General features: G+C 44.8%; 1 protein-coding gene and 1 long non-coding RNA gene across 2 annotated transcripts in view; one reads left to right on the top strand and one right to left on the bottom strand.

The window, feature by feature from the left end:
* Positions 1-5,959: 5,959 nt before the first annotated feature.
* LOC137783903 (uncharacterized) lies at positions 5,960-6,711 on the bottom strand. Its single transcript, XR_011077366.1, has 2 exons — positions 6,539-6,711; positions 5,960-6,455 (listed from the first exon to the last, which is right to left on the bottom strand). It is a non-coding gene; the product is annotated as an uncharacterized lncRNA (long non-coding RNA).
* LOC137783886 (uncharacterized) overlaps positions 6,180-6,938 on the top strand; it is an 11,884-nt gene continuing 11,125 nt past the window's right edge. Inside the window, exon 1 of the mRNA XM_068574232.1 lies at positions 6,180-6,498. The gene's annotated coding sequence lies outside the window, so the exon portion shown is untranslated. The remainder of the gene's footprint in view (positions 6,499-6,938) is intronic.

The raw sequence follows: 6,938 nt of genomic DNA, 5'->3' as shown, positions 1-6,938 counted from the left end.
CAAGCCAACTGGTGCAAAGGTTCTGTGAACAGAACAACAGTAAACAAACAGTGGACTGCTGAGTTGAATATTGTAGATTCTGCCAATTCTATCAAACTATCGACGGTTACTCAAGTAAAAATACCAGAAAAACGAGTGACGTAAAGAAGTTGTTTTTTTTTTAAATATCTATATTTCTACAACATTTTACAAACATTTAAATCACAGGTTTCAGAAGAAGAAGATGACATAATGAGCTCATACAATTAAAAGAGCTGCAGTCAAAACATTGGAGAAAACATTATAAAAATATATATTAATGTGATTAATTAATTTAAACAGCCATGTGGACTAAAGCTCTTTTCATGGAACCATTAAGGAGACAACATCCAACACACTTCCTGCTCAAGAGCAGTCCAAGTGACTGCAGGAGTTAGTGCAAATATGATTCAGTATTTGCATGATTTAATAGTCGTTTCAACAGCAAGAACCTTTTCAGAACTGTTGAGTTGAAACTCTTCAGTCTTTTGTCCAAGACATCTCACATAAAGAAAATCACTCAAAAGAATTCACTGCACACTCCCGAATTTTCCTGGAATTGTTGTAAAGCTTTCAATTTATGGCCTCGAGAGAAGTCCAGAGTTGATGGATTGCTGCACGCCGCCCACGCCAACACTTCCTAAAAGACTTGTGCTTTGATCTGCAGAAGGCCACGGTTAGTTTTATGTTTTCAGAGTTTACAAGTGGAACAAATCTCACGAAGGTTTCATGTGATGTTTTATATTTATATCATGTTGCATGTGATCCATCGAAATCTTTAAAAAAAGTGGACGTGGTTTGACGACAATCATTTACTTACATTCCAGGCGCCTTGACTCATATCTGGTGTTGATGGCTGTAACAGCTAAACCAATAGGGGCTTTGTGGGGAGGATTAGGAATTCAGATGTCATCTTCCTGTGTGATACACACTAGCTAGAGCCGCTTGCATTTTACATTCACATCCGTTCATAATGTCGCTTTGTCCTTTCAGACCTTTGAGACACCAAAATCTTGCTTCTTACTGTAGTTTGGTTGTTAATTATGCTTGATAATTGTTTAAATGGCTCATGTGTTGTTAAAAAAAAACAACACACAAACTCAAAGGTTAATTCTAGACTTTAGAGTCTAAGTGGCTGTAAAAATCAAATTATGGAAGCAGAAATTATTCAGAGAGAGAGACAGACCGACAGACAGATGGATAGATAGATCGATAGAGGCAGAGCAAAAGACAGAGAGAGAGAGAGAGAGAGAGACCTTACCCAGCTTCATTCCGTCCTGCCTGCATCCACCCGACCTTCCCCACTGTCACACACCCTCGGGCAGCAGATCCTCACTGGTAACTACATCGATCTCGCTGAGCTCATCCTGCCGTCTACATGCAACCCCCATATTCTGAGAGAATTGCTCACTGTTTTCGGCCCCTTCAAACAAAAACAGACCCTCCCCATCCGGTCTAAGGAGCTCAAACATACATACACTTTTATTAATCCCCTTGGGGAAATTCTTCTCTGCATTTGACCCATTCTTGATTAAGGAGCAGTGGGCTGCCCTGTGATGTGCCCGGAGAGCAACGAGGGGTTAAGTGTCGTGCTCAGAGACACTTCGACGTGTGAACTGTGGGGGGATTGGGGATCGAACCGGCTACAGGTAACGGGACGACCACTCATCCTGCTGAGCTACAGCCGCCCTCACCACGACAGAGTTCGCCTACGCATTCTCCCTTTACCGAGACGTCATCTGCACCGCCCTCCCAGCCGGACGCCAGAGCTCGATGACTACCTGACTCTCATACTAGACCTAGCTCTGCGCTTCGGTGGCACCGGCTCACACTCTGTTCGCCGTAGAAGCCGCCGGCCGCGTGAAGCAGTTTAACCAGGACACCTACTGGGGTGCACTAGACTCCGAGCTCTACTGTCGAGTCTTCGCAGCTCAGCGTTCTTTAAACTGCGAGCTCTGCGGTGCACTATCACACCCGGCAGCCACTTGCACCCTTACTGTGCCCCTGCCTACCCCCCCTGCTCCTCACACCCGTAACCCCACCACCTGTACATAGCACCCCCGACCTTCATCAACTCCAGACCAGCCACCCCCCACACCTCCCACTCCCACCCCACCAAACCACTGCACCCCCCTCACTCCATCGCAAAACTGAGCTGAAACTCCTTTGCTACGACGACCACGTCACCAGACCAGAAGACATCCAGCTCTTCACAGACGCAGAGCCCTCCCTGACCCCCTCCTCCCCAATTTTCGAATTGTTTCCGATAGTAGTAGCCGTCTTTTGGGGGCACAAATGGTCCAAAAAGACCTCAACTTTCGACTCAGACAACAGCGCAGCTCAGACATAATTAACGAAGGACGTTTACGCTATCTAGACATCATGCAACTCGGACGCCACCACCTTGCCGGATTCATCGAGATCCGGAATACCCCTGGATTGTACTCAGGCCATCCCTTCCGCTCCGGCGTCGCCTCCACAGCTTCGAGCCAGGGAATCCACGTTGATGTCATCAACTGCTCGACCGTAGGTCTTCCCCCGCGTACCTTCGCTCCTACCGCCGCTACATCCGCTCCAACCCGAGCGACAGCAGAAATACTTACCGGCACCTGTCTGCACAAGCCGTCTTTTTTGGGACTCTGAACCGCAGAGCTACCAGGAGACAGCCCCCACCCAAAGTCTCTACTCTCCTGAGGCCAACAGTGGCCGTACGCCTTAACCGGCATACCATATCCGCCTCAACCGGCGCACCAAACCCGCCTCTTTCTCCCCATCCCTCACCCCGCATCCATCACTCCCTTCCCTCATTCCTTACCCTTATCCCCCATCCCTTACCCCTCATCCATTACCCTCGACCGTCAGCCGCGCACGTTAACGGGCGTGCAGGTGCGCGAACGGCCGCGCTACGTGTTATTATTGTCGCTTGCACATTCGTGTGTGTGCGCGCATGTGCAGGTCATTTTGTTTACAGACATCAGGATTAACAGCTTCACTGACGTTCACATTCTGAGGTTTAATTAACAGATGGTTTTGTAGATAGTCTACAACTCAATAATATCATGAGTCTAACTAACTGCACCTGTGGATCAATGGTTTGCAAATATGTCTTAGAAGCAGAAGATCAGTGGTTCAATTCCCACCTATGGCTAACCTTGATTTAAAAAAAAAATAACTTTTTCTTCTGTCAGACTTGACACCCTGGCGGGCCGGGTCGTATGTTTGACACCCCTGATTTAGATTATGCAGTTTTCCTTTCAACTTTTCCAATCATGCATTTAAACAACAAGGATTTTCAACAGTTTAATTAAATTATTTTGAACTGTCACTTTTTTCAGCAGGTATTTTGCCTTTTCTATATTTTCAGTAATTATTTGCTATTTATTTATATATTCATCTATTCCGCTATTTTCACATATATTCAGCTATTCTTTCATTTTCAAATATATTTAGCTAATTTAAGCTATATTCCACTATGTTCAGCTATATTCAGCTATTTCTTTCAAATATTTCAGCTATAAGCTTCAGCTTTTTGCATTCCAACGCATTTTCTGCAGGAAATGCTCTTTCTAGTTACGCCTTTTTCTTCTTATAGCAAAACTTTGCACCGCTACTCCTCCCGCAGGGTTTCACATTTGTCAAAAATACATCAAAACGTGCGGCTTGCACGGGAATTGTGAACTATGACTTTTCTAAGAGATTTGCCTGGCCGAGTGGAGCAGCAACTGACAGAGTGAGAGGCAGCGACAGAAACTTTTGAAAAAATAAAACTTATTTTGTCTTTACTCCCACAATGTTCACTCTTCATACACCATTGTTGGATAGAAACGTTGGAAATCTTGTCTTCTGTCGTAAACTGCGGTCGATAGGAATCCAACAGACTCAGATGTGTTGAAATCAGACTGATTGTGAGAGCAAGTCCACCTCGCTCTGCCATCCGCCGCCATGTTAAATCTCCCTCCAAAACCACGTCTTCCCTGAAGCTCGTACCTGATTTGTAAATCGCCCGTACAGACACAAGTTTTATTGTACAGACTCACCAGTCACAATATCTGTGAATCAAGTCTTCCTAACGCTCTATATGCGATATCAAAGCAATAGGGGCTTTTAAAGTATCTTTTTTGTGGGGGGTTTCGATAGGTATTCACCAGCATTTACTTCATGTAAATCTATATAACTGAAGACCTTTGAAGTCATCACTATGGCAACCTTTGATCTAGCAACCCACAGGTGTTCTCATTAGGGCAGTTTAACAGACACACAGACACTTATACACGCACACACAACGCAAATGACTTCTGTCTCTCTCTATGTCTGTCTCACACACACAGACACACAAACAGACACACGTACACACACACAAACAGACACACATACACAAACAGACACACAGACACACACACACAAACAGACACACACACACAAAAAACAGACACAAAGACACACACACACACAGTAAAATGGCTGACTGTGTGTGCGTGTGTCTAAGTGCGCGCGCATGTGTGTGTAATTACGGTCACGAGAACAAAGTGGAGAGACAGAGAAGTTAAATTGATTGCTAGCATGAAGTTAGCTTTGTGTTACACAATTATTATGGTGGCATGCACGTTTACGTGTGTTTTATATTGTGTAGTTGTCAACACTGTGATCATTAATAAGGTGGTATGATATTTCATATACGTTCGCGTGTGTTCAGGACGTTCAGTAGTTTGTTTCCTTAAGTCCACAGTCCAGTCTGCCTCTAATCAGTCTGCTGGCTGTCACTTGGTCACCGTGACGACAAGAGCACACAGGTGCTTCATGTCAGCCAATCAGTTTAACACACAAACCAACTCAAGTGTTTTGGAGGAGAGACGGGCGTAATAAACAAAAGCTATATATTGCAACGTCTTACGGCAGTAGTAGCCCCACTTTCAAAATTTCTTGCGAAATTTTTTAGTTTCTAATCAAAGTGCTCAATAGCATATTTTGTTCTTAATTTGAAGCCGTATGTGAACTTTGAACTCATTTACATTTGTTTGAATATGGTTTAATGTACATTCATTAAATATTAATGTGTGCCTGAATGTTAAAGTAAGAAAGACCAACCTAGCAGTTCACGTGGCGCTTCTTGGTGTTCTTTACCTGGAGCATGACATCATGGTGGAATTAGCACGCTAGCCAGCTAACGCGTCATCCAGCAGCGTGGGAGAGCCCCTCATCAATCATTGACCTTAGCCACCAGAGAGCAGCGGGTCCAACACAAAGCTCCCATAACACTGGATTAATGTCGGCGGTCTCTTGTTGGCCTCTAGAAATCTTTAGTCAGCCCTCGGGCATCTGTTACTGTGAGACAAACGAGTCAGTGCTGACACGTTGGCAGCCCTCCTGTCCTGAGATCCTCAGGTTGTGTCTCTTTAAATGATTCATGAACGTTTTAGGACCCTGCAGAGAAGCTTTATGTTTTAGAAGCAACTGCAAGAAACAGATTCTCCTGAAGAAACAAAACAAGGTCTGTGAAACAAACACAATGTTAAAGGTTAGCTTCAAAGTTAGCTTCTGACCGCAGTTGAGGAAATCTCACTTTTTATAAATGTACATCATTATGCTAAGCCTTCTCTGCTGGCCTAAACACAATCACGAAGTTATAGCTATTAATTCAAAAATAATTATTTATTTTTCTTGTAATATCATCTTTAGTCCTCCATAAGCTCATAAAGTTCAGAAATAAACCCAATCAGTCATACAATATGTATACACACACACACACACACACACACACACACACACACACACACACACACACACACACATATATATATATATATATATATATATATATATATATATATATATATATATATATATATATATATATATATATTCACATTCACAGTCACATCTATGGGTAATTAAGCCGGAGAACCCAGACAGGACCCACGGAGTTCAGAAATAAACACAATACTTCAGTCATACCAGTTTAATACCACAAGCTGATTGTTTGATCAGAAACACGTGACGTTTTTGATTAAAATGACAGACATTTCCAGGATGTCCTTTTAAAGCAGCCTAATTAGCCCCCTGCGCACCTCACGTGCTGCAGTGAGACTCGCTATATTCTTCTGTCATGACGTGATCACGTGTGTACTTTCTTGTTTTGTGTGCTTTCAACTGTGTAATCTATTTTTCCACGATAGGTTTCGTTGATGTGTGCGTGTATACGTGCATGTGTGTATACGTGTATGTGTGTGCGTGTAGCTCCAGACTGCCTTCGGGGTTGTGTGCCCTGCCCCTCTCCCTGGGCACACGTTGCCCAGGGAGAGGCTGCACGCGCTGGATGGGACTCCTGCCGTACTGTGTCTGCTGCGTGCATGGTTTCACCATCATCATCATCATCATCATCGTCGTCGTCTTCCTCATTTGGCTTGGTCCATCAGCGCGTCCGCACCTCGCCGCACGTCCTAAAGTCAACGAGCCGTACGGGAAACACACGGTTCACTTCTGGTAAGTCACGGTCTGCTGCTGAAGCACGCGCACTACTCACCTAAATTCTAACAGGTACGACAGAAGCTGGCAGCGCGTGCAAAAAAGCCGGATTTTGGCCGAATATCTGTGGGCTTGAAACGCAGCCGTGCGCGGGGCTCAAACGCGCGGGGCGCAGCTCCTCTTAGTTCGGCATTTAGTTTTAATTTCCGTGGGTGTGGGTGTGGTGTTGCTTCCTAGAACCGATAAATAAGCGCGTGGGTGAATGTCCGCGTCACTTGGACCAGCAGCGTGCGTAATCTGTCAGGAGGGAGGGAGCTCCATGTGTTCACTTGTCTTACGTAATTCTGCAAGAGGCAGAGCGGGTTGTTGAATCACTCTCCTCTCGGCTCCCTCCTTGGAGCTGGTCCAGGCCTCTTGTTACTGGTTTGACAAGAAATTGAAACGCAAGCGGCACAGAG

Source organism: Clinocottus analis, unplaced genomic scaffold (genome assembly GCF_023055335.1).
Source record: "Clinocottus analis isolate CAN_PGR_092001 unplaced genomic scaffold, fCliAna1.0.p SCAF_1, whole genome shotgun sequence".
NCBI lineage: Eukaryota > Metazoa > Chordata > Actinopteri > Perciformes > Cottidae > Clinocottus > Clinocottus analis.
Note: the sequence above shows the minus strand (reverse complement) of the source record. Positions and strands in the feature narration are given on the sequence as shown.